Here is a 14,129-nt window from a genome sequence, read left to right as displayed (position 1 = left end):
TCTTTACGACAGGTAAGAACTAGTCCGTGTAGACCAATTAGAGTTTCTAATCTCTCCAAAAGAATGTGGTGATCGATGGTGTCAAAAGCAGCACTAAGGTCTAGGATCGTGAGGACAGATGCAGAGCCTTGGTCTGACTCAATTAAAAGGTAATTTACCACCTTCACTAGTGCCTGTCACAGTGCTATGATGGGGTCTAAAACTAGACCGAAGCATTTCATATACATTATTTGCCTTCAGGAAGACAGTGAGTTGCTCCGCAACAGCTTTTTTTTAAATAATTGAGAGGAATGGGAGATTCGAAATAGGCAGATCGTTTAAAAAAAAAACATTTTTTGGGTCATGGCTTGGCTTTTTCAAGAGAGGTTACATCACTTTTAACAAGTTTGGTACACATCCGGTAGATAGGGAGGCATTTATTATGATCAACATAGGAGGACAAAGCACAGGAAGCAGCTCTTTCAGTATTTTAGTTGGAATTGGGTCCAGTATGCAGCTTGAAGGTTTCGTAGGCCATGACTTTTTTCATGAATGTGTGAAGAGATACAGGATTAAAAAGGTGATTCTCCATTGATCCTAGGTCCTGGCAGTTATATGCAGACTCAGGAAAACTGATCTTTGGATCAGCATATGTAAATAGCAAATATGCAGAATCAAAGAAGAGTCGTCATTTGCTTTCTAATGACCATGATCTTTTCATAAAAAAAATGTATCACTGCTGAAGTGAAAGTTACCCTCTTGTTAAATGCTGCTTTTTAGTTAGCTTTGTGACAGTATCAAAAACACATTTTGGATTGTTCTTATTCTCCTCAATTAGGTTAGAAAAATAGGATGGTCACGCAGCAGTGAGGACTCTTTGATATTGCAAGGTACTGTCTTACCAAACTAGTCAGAAGACTTCGAGTTTTGTGGAGCGCCCTTTTCATTCCAATTTTCTGGAAGCTTGCTTCAGGGCTCTGGTATTTTCTGTATACCAGGGAGTACATTTCTTGTGACAGATGTTTGTTTTTAGGGGTGCGACTGCATCTAGGGTATTACACAAGGTTAAATTTAGGTCCTCAGTTAGGTGGTTAACCAATTTTTGTACACCGACATCCTTGGGTAGGTGGAGGGAGTCTGGAAGGCATCTAGGAATCTTTGGGTTTCCCAAGAATTTAAAGCAAGGCTTTTGATGATCCTTGGTTGGGGTCTGTGCAGTTTATTTATTGTGATTACAAACATAATAAGATGGTGGTCCTATAGTCCAGGTTTACATTTAGGAAAACATTTGGATACACAATATTTATTCCACGGGATAAAACGAGATCCAGAGTATGACTGTGGCAATGAGTAGGTCCGGAGACATGTTGGACAAAACCCACTGAATCGATGATGCTCCAAAAGCCTTTTTGAGTGGGTCCATAGACTTTTCCATGTGGATATTATAGTCACCAAAAATGTGAATATTATCTGCTGTAACTACAAGGTCCGATAGTTGTGGGTGAGTCCCAGAAAGAGGGCCAATTATCTACAAATTCTATCTTTTGGGAGGGGCAGAAAACAGTTTAACATGTTATGGCTGGGAGCAGTATTGAGTAGCTTGGATGAATAAGGTGCCCAGAGTAAACCGTCTGCTACTCAGGCCCAGTTGCTACTATATTCATATTATTAGTAGATTTGGATAGAACACACTCTGAAGTTTCAAAAACTATTTGAATGATGTATGTGAGTATAACAGAACTCATATGGCAGGCAAAAACCTGAGAAAAAAATCCAACCATGCAGTGGGAAATATGAGGTTTGTAGTTTTTCAACTCATTGCCTATTGAATATACAGTGTCTATGGGGTCATATTGCACTTCCTAAGGCTTCCACTAGATGTCAGCAATCTTTAGGACCTTGTTTGATGCTTCTACTGTGAAGGAGGGGGGAATGGGAGCTGAATGAGTCAGAGGTCTGCCAGAGTGGCATGAGCTGATCACGCGCGCTCACGTGAGAGTTAGCTTGAGTTCCATTGCATTTCTACAGACAAAGGAATTCTCCGGTTGGAACATTATTGAAGATTTATGATAAAGACATTCTAAAGATTGATTGTATACTTCATTTGACATGTTTCCATGAGCTGAAATATGACTTTTCGCCCGAAATTTCGCCTGGACTTGCCCGCGCGTTGTGAGTTTGGATTGTGTACTAAACGCGCGAACCAAAAGGAGGTATTTGGACATAAATGATGGACTTCATCGAACAAATCAAACATTTATTGTGGAACTGGGATTCCTGGGAGTGCCTTCTGATGAAGATCATCAAAGGTAAGTGAATATTACTAATGCTATTTCTGACTTCTGTTGACTCCACAACATGGCGGATATCTGTATGGTTTGTTTTGTTGCATGAGCACTGTACTCATATTATTGCATGGTGTGCTTTTTCCGTAAAGCTTTTTTGAAATCTGACACAGCGGTTGCATTAAGGAGAAGTTTATCTAAAGCTCCATGCATAACACTTCTATTTTCATCAACATTTATGATGAGTATTTCTGTAAATTGATGTGGCTCTCTACAAAATCACCGGACGTTTTGGAACTACTGAACATAACGCGCCGATGTAACTCTGATTTTTGGATATAAATTTGAACTTTATCGAGCAAAACATACATGTATTGTGTAACATGAAGTCCTATTAGTGTCATCTGATGAAGATCATCAAAGGTTAGTGATTCATTTTCTCTCTATTTCTGCTTTTTGTGACTCCTCTCTTTGGCTGGAAAAAATGGCTGTTTTTCTGTGAGTTGGTACAGACCTAACATAATCGTTGGGTGTGCTTTCATCGTAAAGCCTTTTTGAAATCAGACACTGTGGTGGGATTAACAACAGGTTTATCTTTAAAATTGTGTAAAATACTTCTGTTTGAGGAATTTGAATTATGAGATTTCTGTTGTTTTGAATTTGGCGCCCTGCACTTTCACTGGCTGTTGTCATATCGATCCCATTAGCGGGATCTAAGCCATAATAAGTTTTAATCAGCAATTGAGTTCTGAGACACTGCTGTAGAGCTCATCACTCCCCCTAACTGGGAGGGGGCTCTGTGTTTAATTTTCCGTTAATTCGCAAGAGACAATGTACACCAAGTTTACAAAAACTTTGCTAATATTGAGTTCCACCCCCTTTTGCCCTCAGATCAGCCTTAATTCATCGGGAGATGGACTCAATAAGGTGTCGAAAGCATTCCACAGGGATGCTGGCCCATATTGTCTGCAATGCATCCCACAGTTGTGTCAAGTTGACTGGTAGTGGATCTCTACTCCGAAATAGCTCGTTCCATCTCATCCCACTATTTGCAGATGGATACACTGCTGCCATGAAGGGATGCACCTTATTGGAAATGATGTTCAAATATCCTGTGGCATTCAAACATTTGTCCACTTTTATCAAGGGACCCTATGTGTGGCATGAAAACACACCACCACCAGCCTGCAATGTTGACATGCTGCATGATGGATAATTGTACTCATGGGGTTTCATCCCATCAGCTTGAAACAGCAAGAACGAGGAGTAATCAGACCAGGCAATGTTTTTCCAATTCTCCAAAGTTCAATGTTTTCGTTCATTAGCCCACTGCAACCATTAGCGTACTGCAGAAGCATCGAATAGCCCAAGTGATAGGCTAGCTTTTTCAAACAGAAATTTGAATCCTGTAGCACTAACTCCAAAAAGTTCTGGGACACTAATGTCCATGGAGAATAAGAGCACCTCCTCCCAGCTACCCACTGCACTGAGGCTAGGAAACACTGTCACCACCGATAAATTCGCAATAATAGAGAATTTCAAGAAGCATTTTTCTGCGGCTGGCCATGCTTTCCACCTGGCTACCCCTACCCCGGTCAACAGCCCTGCACTGCAACTTGCCCAAGCCTCCCCCATTTCTCCATCACCCAAATCCAGATAGCTGATGTTCTGAAAGAGTTGCAAAATCTGGACCCCTACAAATCAGCAGGGCTAGACAATCTGGACCCTCTCTTCCTAAAATTATCAGCCGAAATTGTTGCAACCCCTATTACTAGCTTCTTCAAACTCTCTTTCGTATCGTCTGAGATCCCCAAAGAGTGAGATCCCCCTCTTCAAAGGTGGAGACACTCTAGACCCAAACTGCTACAGACCTATATCTATCCTACCCTGCCTTTCTAATGTCTTCGAAAGCCAAGTTAACAAACAGATCACAGACCATTTTTCGAATCCCACCCTACCTTCTCCGCTGCGCAATCTGGTTTCCGAGCTGGTCACGAGTGCACCTCAGCCACGCTCAAGGTCCTAAATGATATCATAACCGCCATCAATAAGAGACAATACTGTGCAGCAGTATTCATCGACCTGGCCAAGACTTTTCGACTCTGTCAATCACCATATTCTTATCGGAAGACTCAACAGCCTTGGTTTCTCAAATGACTGCCTCGCCTGGGTCACCAACTACTTCTCAGACAGAGTTCAGTGTGTCAAATCGAAGGGCCTGTTATCCGGGCCTCTGGCAGTCTCTATGGGGGTGCCACAGGGTTCAATCCTTGGGCCGACTCTTTTCTCTGTATACATCAATGATGTCGCTTTTGCTGCTGGTGATTCTCTGATCCACCTCTACGCAGACGACACCATTCTGTACACTTCTGGCCCTTCTTTGGACACTGTTAACTAACCTCCAGACAAGCTTCAATGCCATACAACTCTCCTTCCGTGGCCTCCAACTGCTCTTAAATGCAAGTTAAACTAAATGCATGCTCTTCAACCGATCGCTACCCACCCTTCCAGCATCACTACTCTGGATGTTTCTGACTTAGAATATGTGGAAAACTTCAAATACCTAGGTGTCTGGTTAGACTGTAAACTCTACTTCCAGAGTCACATTAAGCATCTCTGATCCAAAATTAAATTCAGAATAGGCTTCCTATTTCGCAAAACAAAGCATCCTTCACTCATGCTGCCAAACGTACCCTAGTAAAACTGACTATCCTACCGATCCTCGAATTCAGCGATGTTATTTGCAAAATAGCCTCCAACGCTCTACTCATCAAATTGGATGCAGTCTATCACAGTGCCATCAGTTTTGTCACCAAAGCCCCATATACTACCCACCACTGCGACCTGTATGCTCTCGTTGGCTGGCCCTCGCTTCATATCCGTCGCCAAACCCACTGGCTCCAGGTCATCTATAAGCCGTAGCTAGGTAAAAGCCCCGCCTTATCTCAGCTCACTGGTCACCGTAGCAGCACCCACCCGCAGCACACACTCCAGCAGGTACATGTATATTTCACTGGTCAACCCCAAAGCCAATTCCTCATTCGGCCACCTTTCCTTCCAGTTCTCTGCTGTCAATGGCTGGAACGAACTGCAAAGATCACTGAAGCTGGAGACTCATCTCCCTCTCTAGCTTTAAGCATCAGCTGTCAGAGCAGCTCACAGATCACTGCACCTGTAGATAGCCAATCTGTAAATAGCCCATCCAACTACCTCATCACCATATTGTTAGTATCGTTATTTCCACACTTATCTTCTGCATATCTATCACCACAGTGTTCAATTTGCCAATCTGTAATCATTTTGCCACTATGGCCTATTTATTGCCTCACACAATGAAACCGTGGTTTGTTTTTTGCTGAAAGAATTGGAACTCTAAGATCGTCGGCTGCCATACCCTTTTGTGTCAAAGTGTTTGCGTCAAAGTACGATGAATTGTGCATTATTTTATGGGTCTTTGGGGACTAGTGTTGTACTGGACTGTCAGTTGACTAACTGTAGCCCGTCTGTTGCTCTGCACAAATCGTGTCAGCCTCCTTTGTCATTTTTCATCAATTACCTACTGTATATTCGACCACTGGCCTGCCATTGGCTGGATGTCATTTGGGTGGTGGACCATTATTGATACACAACTGTTGAGCGTGGAAAAACCCAGTTCTTGCAGTTCCTGACACTCTCAGATCAGTGAGCCATACCTCATTCAAATGCACTTACACATTTTGTCTTTCCTATTCACCCTTTAAATGGCACACACAATCCAATGTCTCAAGGCTTAAAAATCCTTCTTTAACCTGTCTCCTCCCCTTCATCTAAACTGACTGATGTAGATTTAACAGGTGACATGAATAAGGGATCATAGCTTTCATCTGGATTTACCTAGTCAGTCTACAGCATGTCATGGAAAGAGCAGGTAGAGAGATCTTCTGTTGAATCTGACAATTAATCTTAATGGTTGTATAGTCGTCTCAAATAAAACTGTGAAGGACCCCGGTGTTACTCTGGACCCTGATCTCTCTTTTGAAGAACATATCAAGACCATTTCAAGGACAGCTTTTTTCCATCTACGTAACATTGCAAAAATCAGAAACTTTCTGTCCAAAAATGATGCAGAAAAATTGGTCCATGCTTTTGTCACTTCTAGGTTGGACTACTGCAATGCTCTACCTTCCGGCTACACGGATAAAGTACTAAATAAACTTCAGTTAGTGCTAAATACGGCTGCTAGAATCCTGACTAGAACCAAAATATTTGATCATATTACTCCAGTGCTAGCCTCCCTACACTGGCTTCCTGTTAAGGCAAGGGCTGATTTCAAGGTTTTACTGCTAACCTACAAAGCATTACATGGGCTTGCTCCTACCTATCTCTCTGATTTGGTCCTGCCGTACATACCTACACGTACGCTACGGTCACAAGATGCAGGCCTCCTAATTGTCCCTAGAATTTCTAAGCAAACAGCTGGAGGCAGGGCTTTCTCCTATAGAGCTCCATTTTTATGGAACGGTCTGCCTACCCATGTCAGAGACGCAAACTCGGTCTCAAACTTTAAGTCTTTACTGAAGACTCATCTCTTCAGTGGGTCATATGATTGAGTGTAGTCTGGCCCAGGAGTGGGAAGGTGAACGGAAAGGCTCTGGAGCAACGAACCGCCCTTGCTGTCTCGGCCTGGCCGATTCCCCTCTTTCCAATGGGATTCTCTGCCTCTAACCCTATTACAGGGGCTGAGTCACTGGCTTACTGGGGCTCTCTCATGCCGTCCCTGGAGGGGGTGCGTCACCTGAGTGGGTTGATTCACTGATGTGGTCATCCTGTCTGGGTTGGCACCCCCCCCCCCCTTCCCCCCTTGGGTTGTGCCGTGGCGGAGGTCTTTGTGGGCTATACTCAGCCTTGTCTCAGGATGGTAAGTTGGTGGTTGAAGATATCCCTCTAGTGGTGTGGGGGCTGTCCTTTGGCAAAGTGGGTGGGGTTATATCCTTCCTGTTTGGCCCTGTCCGGGGGTGTCCTCGGATGGGGCCACAGTGTCTCCTGACCCCTCCTGTCTCAGCCTCCAGTATTTATGCTGCAGTAGTTTATGTGTCGGGGGCTAGGGTCAGTTTGTTATATCTGGAGTACTTCTCCTGTCCTATTCGGTGTCCTGTGTGAATCTAAGTGTGCGTTCTCTAATTCTCTCCTTCTCTCTTTCTTTCTCTCTCTCGGAGGACCTGAGCCCTAGGACCATGCCCCAGGACTACCTGACATGATGACTCCTTGCTGTCCCCATTCCACCTGACCGTGCTGCTGCTCCAGTTTCAACTGTTCTGCCTTATTATTATTCGACCATGCTGGTCATTTATGAACATTTGAACATCTTGGCCATGTTCTGTTATAATCTCCACCCGGCACAGCCAGAAGAGGACTGGCCACCCCACATAGCCTGGTTCCTCTCTAGGTTTCTTCCTAGGTTTTGGCCTTTCTAGGGAGTTTTTCCTAGCAACCGTGCTTCTACACCTGCATTGCTTGCTGTTTGGGGTTTTAGGCTGGGTTTCTGTACAGCACTTTGAGATATCAGCTGATGTACGAAGGGCTATATAAATACATTTGATTTGATTCCACGGAGTAGCTTTGTTTTGTTGAGGTTGAGCTTGAGGTGGTGGCCCTGCACGCAGAGATGGGTTTCGCTACCTGGGTGTCAGAATGTGGGAAGGAGAAGAGTATTTGAGTGTTATCCGCATAGCAATGATAAGAGAGATAATGTGAGGATATGACAGATCCGAGTAACTTGGTGCAAAGAGAAAAGAGGAAAGGGGCTAGAACTGAGCCCTTGGGGACACCAGTGGTGAGAGCACATGATGCAAACACAGATCCTCTCCATGCCACTTGGTAGGAGTGACCTGCCAAGTAGAATGCAATCCAGGAGTGTGCAGAGCCTGAGACGCCCAACCATGAGAAGGTGGAGAAGAGGATCTGATGGTTCATGGTGTCAAAGGTAGCAGATATATGACGTGTCAAACTCATTCCAAGGAGGGCCAAGAGTCTGTAGGTTCTTGCTCCTCCCTTGTACTTAATTGATTAATTAAGGTCACTGATTAGTAAGGAACTCCCCTCACCTGGGTGTCTAGGACTGGTTGGTATCTTGAGGAGGAGTGCAACTCTGGCCATTTTGAAGTCAGAGGGGATGCAGCCAGTGGTCAGGGATGAGATGATGAGAGAAGTGAGGAATGGGAGTAGGTCTCCAGAAATAGTCTGGAGAAAGGAGCAGGGGGTGGTGGTCAAATGGGCAGGTTGTTGGGCGGCCGGACATTATTAGTCACAGGATTTCATCTACAGCAGGAATGGGCTTCTACAGTCCTCGGGGGAAGAAGTGGTGTCACACTTTTCCCCTACCCCTTGCAAACACAGCTGATTAAACAAAATGCATTCTAAACTGAAGATCATGATTAGTTGATTATTGGAGGTAAGGGTGTTAGCTAGGGCTGGGTAAAAAGTGTGACACCAATCAGGCCCCTAAGCACTGGAGTTGTCCATCCTTGATCTAGAGAGAGAAGGGAGAACGGGGTCAAGGAGTAGGATTGTTCTGTGTAAGTGGGACCAGCGGACTCAGTAGACTGGGTGAATGAGGAGAGGATGTTGTCAACCTTTTTTTCAAAGTGGTTGGCAAAGTCATCCCTAGAGAGGGAGGAGAAAATGGAGAATAGTTTCCCAGTGTTGGAGGCTGAGGCTTGACATATAGAGTTCTAGAAAGGGGCTTAAGCAGAGGATAAAGATAAGATAGAGAAGAGGGAGTGGAAGGATGATAGGTACTCCGGAAGTTTAGTTTTCCTCCATTTCTCCATTGATTTCTCCCGTAGCCCTGTTCTGTTAGCACTGAGTGAGTTACTCAGCGGGAAGTGTAGGTCGGGCCGACCGGGAGGAAAGGGGATAGGAGGAGTCAAAGGATGTGGAAAGGGAGGAGAGTAGGGACAGAGACATGAGGGAGAAGGATTGAGCAAATGGAAGAGAGGATAGAAGAGGAGAGAGTAGCAGCAGTGCGAGAGCGAGAGCGAAGATTGCGACGGTGCATTACCATTGGATAGGGGCTGAGTGGGTAGGGTTGGAGAAGAGATGAAGAGAAATGGAAACAAAGTAGTGATCAGAGACACGGAGGGGGGCTGCAGTGAGATCAGTAGGTGGACACCCTCTAGTGAAGATGAGGTCAGGTGTATTGCCTGCCTTGTGAGTGGGAAGTGACTGGGAAAGGGTGAGATCAAAAGAGGAAAGGAGTGGAAAGAAATTAACTGAAGTCAGGCATCAGGAGGTTCAAGTCACCCAGTACGATGAGTGGTGAGTCGTCATCTCGAAATTTGTTTATCAAGGTTTCAAGCTTTTTGAGGAACTCTCTAGGGACACCTGGTGGGTGATAGATGCCAACAATATTAAGCTTGAGTGGACAAGTGACAGTGACTGCTTGGAATTCAAATGAGGAGCTGGACATGTGAGAGAGGGGGCAAATAAAACATCTTTGGAGAAATGAGTAGCCCTGGTGAGCCACCAAGTGCTGTCACACTATGAGAGAACACAGTCAGATGATGAGAGAGCAGCTGGAGTAGCAGTGTTCTCTGATGTAATCCTTCAGGGTCAAAAAGTGTAGGGACTGAAGGGCAATATAGCCTGAAATGAACTGGGATGGGAAACACACACGTACTTGCCAAAAAAATAGCAAAATGAGATCAGAAAATAACTAGGTAAGAAACTCAAGTGAGAGAGTGGTGTAGAGCCTTCCTCTCCTTCAAACAACTCTGAAGAACAACTCTCCAGAACGTCTGTTTCGACAAAAGTCTTCCTTTTGGTGACAACACCGCAGCTTGATAATACCACCGCTTACAGCTGACACTGAAAAAACATGACACAATGTCCCAAGAACTTCCTGAAATGTTCCTAAAAACGGCCTCAGTGACAACCCTGGGACAAATCAGAAACTAGACAAAACCTCGAAGGGACCATGACACAACGTCCCAAGAACGTCCTTAGAGCTCCATTTTTACCGGGAGGGAAGGCCGGTGGTGGATCCAGCTCGATGATTGGGGTGGAGGAGGTTATCCAGCGACCGCTCCATTATAGGGGGTTTGCCCAATCCAAGATCCTCCTAGGGTGACCACATTTAAAAATATGCAGATGTGTTAGCTTTCGAAATAAGACTTTGAAAAATAGAAAAGGCATTTTGGCGAATTCTACTAAAAAATCTGAACTTTCGAATAGGGTCTGGTTCCTGCAGATACCTTCTCAAGGCACAGATGCTGTGATACATACGAGCTGAGACACAATGTCGAATGGTGCGAGAGAGGATGGTGCGTTACTGCCACCAACAGCATGGGTGGTGAAATTACACAACTAGCTACCATCTACGTACTGGACCAGAGTTATCAAGCTACTAGCTACAAATAATTAAAAATATGTATATTTGACGAAAACATGTATTTGGCATTATTGCTATTCGCCCATACATACACACATTGATGAACAGATTTACGTCATGAAACAAGGAGTTGCTAGAGTGCGATGAGCCAAGTAAAGCCCCACCGGCCAAACCCTCCCCTAACCCAGACAAGGCTGGGCCAATTGTGGGACTGCCGACAACGGCCGGTTGTGGCACTGCATATGATGCAGTGCCTTAGACCGCTGCGCCACTTGTGAGGCCTAACCCCTTATTTTTTACACTAAACAGTTTTCGAATATACTATACACCCATTCATTTTTCATACGGGTACTGGGAGGACCTTCAGATTAGTCTTGTGAGGCCTGTGGGCATCCTAGAGCAAAATAACCGACATTTACATGTTCGTGAGAGTCTGACTTCATCTCTTGCTGTTGCCGCGCATACTTCTGGAGCTCCTGTTTCAGAGAGCCCTCCTTTAGACTTATAACAAATTGGTTGCGAAGAGTTGATTAATCGTTGACAGATCTGTCCTGTTCTGATTGGAGCCATCGGCTAAATAGCTCCTGTGTAAGCAGGAGGAGTCTCCCATAGGTTCATCTACCCTCTGGTTATAGTCAAAGAAGCAGGACCGGAGAGTGGGTGTTGGGGTGAGGCTGCCAAACTGGTCCTGTAATGCGGCCTACAAAGAAGCAGGTGAGTTCATCTGGACTTGACTAAACAACATGTTTTTTCTTTGCACTGCCATCTAGAGCCCCCATGATGAAATCAATCTACTGCTGTTCTGCCAGTTCTAGGGATTCCATTTGTGCCCGCAACTCCCCAAAACTAAATCCACTACTCTCAGCAATAAATTTGGTAACCCAGGGTGAACACATGAACCAAGGCATTGCTACAGGAATATACTGAGGTAGTGGGCCTGCCACTAAAGAACTTGCTGCCCCTTGTGCTCCATCCCCTAGCTGATCCATAGCCCCATGTGCAAGAGAATTGTGCTTGGAGAAATCCTACCGATGCTACTTTTAACCCCTTTTAACTCCACCCAACACAGCAAACAACCCCAACACAGAAGACCAGGACAGGTAAGTAGGCTCAGGGTAAGTTGTATTTTCATTTCATGGGTTAACATGGATTTGGAACCTGTTTCCACAATTCCCACAACAGACTGCACGATTTCCCGGACGGGGTCGACAGAGCCTCCCCTCAGGTAGGTTACCGCAAAAGTAATGTGAAAGTAACACACTGCAAATTATCGTAAAAAGCAATAAAAATCTCACTCCACTGCACACTGAATTATTCTAATATGGCACTGCAACAATATTTCAACGGTAATTCGTAAAAATCCAAATAAATTCACAGATATTAATTATAAAGGGATTAAGCACTGTTTCCCATGCTTGTTCAATGAACCATGAACATTTAATGAATATGCACCTGTGGAACGGTCGTTAAGACACTAACAGCTTACAGACGGTAGGCAATTAAGGTCACGGTTATGAAAACATAGGATACTAAAGAGGCCTTTCTACTGATTCTGAAAAACACCAAAAGAAAGATGCCCAGACCACGTGTAACACCTGCACAGGATCGGTACATCCGAACATAATACCTGCAGGACAGGTACAGGATGGCAACAACAACTGCCCGAGTTACACCAGGAACGCACAATCCCTCCATCAGTGCTCAGACTGTCCGCAATAGGCTGAGAGAGGCTGGACTGAGGGCTTGTAGGCCTGATGTAAGGCAGGTCCTCACCAGACATGACCGGCAACAACATCGCCTATGGGCACTAACCCACCGTTGCTGGACCAAACAGGACTGGCAAAAAGTGCTCTTCACTGACGAGTCACGGTTGTGTCTCACCAGGGTTGAAGGTCGGTTCCGCGTTTATCGTCAAAATAATGAGCGTTACACCGAGGCCTGTACTCTGGAGCGGGATCAATTAGGAGGTCGAGGGTCTATCATGGTCTTGGGCGGTGTGTCACAGCATCATCAGACTGAGCTTGTTGTCATTGCAGGCAATCTCAAGGCTGTGCATTACAGGGAAGACATCCTCTTCCATCATGTAGTACCCTTCCTGCAGGCTCATCCTGACATGACTCACCAGCATGACAATACCACCAGCCATACTGCTCGTTGGCCTTGCTCTACTCTGCCAACCCCTCTAAAGGACTTTACTGCTATGGGACAAAATAGTGAGTTGGAAAGACAGACAAGACAACATGTAGAGAGGGTGGGGATAGGTTCTCAATTTCTAGGGCCCAACGAGAACCATATCCCCACAAAAATAAAATAATAAATGTCTGTCTGGCGAAATACCAAGATCCGCATAGCTCCCTGTCCTGGAACACGACCAGTCTGAGACTCTGTCTGGAACGAGAGGGAGACAGAAGACAGGGAAATCTGCCGACATTAGTGGCTTTCAATGGTGTGGTAAAGTAGCCCAGAGAGAGAAAGTGTAGTATAAGGGGAACACAGGAAGAATCACGTCCCTTACTGGCCGGAGCTAAAGCTCCTAGCTGTGTGTTGTACCAATGCCTCTTTGTCCTCTGTTCTCAGATCACCCCTCAGCCACAGTTCATTGTCAGTGCAGCCGCCCACTTCCTCACTCGAATTTGCCTGTAGGACTTCTCATCCCGCAGTCACTGGTTTATTGCAATCTCAGCAAACACCCGAGACATACAACCCTTATAGGGGACCGATCCCCACAGAGAGACATTCTCAGCTCAACTCTCAGCAGCCAAACAACAGAAAACACACAGCTTTTAAAGGAAATGACAGCCAATCCCCAGCTACCTGTTTGATTAGCCAACTCTCTGCAGGTGCGTCTGATCACACCAGCCACGCCACCCACTTATTCATTTATCTGCCAATCCATTTCGTGACATAGCCCAAACTGTTTGGACGCTACAGACATGTACCGACTTCTGACGAGTCCCAAGATGTTTGTAGAGCAAAATGGAAAACTCCATCGTGTTCGTGGGAGTCTCATCTTTCCATAGAGGAGTTTGTTTCTAGGCGAAACCGTTCAGACGCTACAGACGATTTTGTGAAAAGACCGATTTTCGGGGTGTCTCATGGCCTGACAAACACCACTCTAGCTAATGAGATTCCCTCGGGAGCGCAAAATTGACTCTAGGGGTTTTAAGACCTGTTTCAAGACTAAAATGTTTGTGACTATTCACAATCCAATATATGATCACAATCGAATTTGACAACAATCCAAGATAAAACACAACCCACAATGTAGATTGTTATATGTGGAAAAATAGGGGCCATCATGTTATGGACGCAAGCATGCACACACACACACACACACACACACACACACACACACACACACACACACACACACACACACACACACACACACACACACACACACACACACACACACACACACACACACACACACTTTACAACCATTCAAAATTATATTTTCCCTAACCCTAAACCTAACCCTAACCTTAACCCTAATG

The sequence above is a fragment of the Oncorhynchus mykiss genome, chromosome 4 (assembly GCF_013265735.2).
Source record: "Oncorhynchus mykiss isolate Arlee chromosome 4, USDA_OmykA_1.1, whole genome shotgun sequence".
NCBI lineage: Eukaryota > Metazoa > Chordata > Actinopteri > Salmoniformes > Salmonidae > Oncorhynchus > Oncorhynchus mykiss.
Note: the sequence above shows the minus strand (reverse complement) of the source record.